The following is a 1490-nucleotide window of genomic DNA, read 5'->3' as shown; positions in this document are numbered from 1 at the left end:
CGCCTACTACGCAGCCGCATCGCAGGTGTCGTCATATACGATGGCGCCAAAACCAACCGAGGCTCTTGGATGACTTCCAAAAATGGGCAATAAACAGGAAAATAACATAAATTATGGAACGACTCTACAGATGACAATAATGTTATTATCTAGCTCAATTCGGTTAAAGTTTATATAATATATATATATATATATATATATATATATATATTATATATATATATATATATATATATATATATATATATATATATATATATATATATATGGCTTGCTCCGTTGGGGCTTAAAAGACCACTAATATTCAGGAAATATTATCTGAATGTAGGCCTATTGTATTATGATTTTGTCTGATTTCACAATAGGCTACACTTTTTCTAACAACAAACAGGTATTATCATTGTTAAACTCAGCCACAATAATTTCAAGCACTACACAGTGAAAAAAATATTAATAAGCTATTTTTATATATATATATATATATATATATATATATATATATATATATATAGCTATTTTATATATTTGGGCATTTAGTAATTGTAAGCTATTTTATATATATAATATATAAAATATTTATATAAAATAGCTTACAATTGCTAAATGCCCAAAATATAGAAAATAAATAAATATTGCAAGTAATTTTCCCCCGGTTTCACAGACAAGGCTTAAGCCTAGTCCCTGATTCAACTGAAAGAAACTTGCACTGATTGATCTTAAAATATGTCAGCGCCCAGGTTTTTTCAGTGCCCAGGCATGTTTATAAAAATTACTTAAATATCCTAATTGAACTATGGCCTAATCCTGGGAAACCAGGCCTTATAGTTCTAAGGCACAGCTGCTTGAAAGAACTGAAATAAAATATTTAAATATATATATTTTTTAATGCCACATTACTACATATTTAATTATTAAATATTACATAAACATAAACATAAAATATGAACAATAAGGTTAAATTGTCCATTCAACTGATAAGAAATCTATTAGCCTGTAATATGCAATCATTAATCATAAAACAGGCTATACTGCAGCTGCCACATTTTGCTCTATTGTAAATTTGACTGATTGATTGATTTTTATTAGATTATCACCCCAAAGGATCGCATTTCAATTTTGTTGTACTTGTACAATGACAAAAAAGACATTCAATCAATAAATCATTTGTAGTTATCACAGTATCATACAGTAAGTGGCACCTCTGAAAATTAGACTATTTTACAGGAACCCTAAAGGTCAGATGAATTCATTACTCACCTACTTAGAGGTTCTCCATCTACAACCATTCCAGACACAAACACACACAGAGGACAGATCTGTCTTGATCTTCATGGGATTTTTTTTGTTAGTTCTTATATAGCTTCCTAAATACGTATTGAGACACTACAATATTTAAACACACACACACACAAACACACACACACACACACACACACAAAGCAGAAAAAAGGGTATGAGTATGAGAGAACCTAAAGGTTTCAAAAGTTTAG

This window comes from Cyprinus carpio, chromosome A6, assembly GCF_018340385.1.
Source record: "Cyprinus carpio isolate SPL01 chromosome A6, ASM1834038v1, whole genome shotgun sequence".
NCBI lineage: Eukaryota > Metazoa > Chordata > Actinopteri > Cypriniformes > Cyprinidae > Cyprinus > Cyprinus carpio.
Note: the sequence above shows the minus strand (reverse complement) of the source record.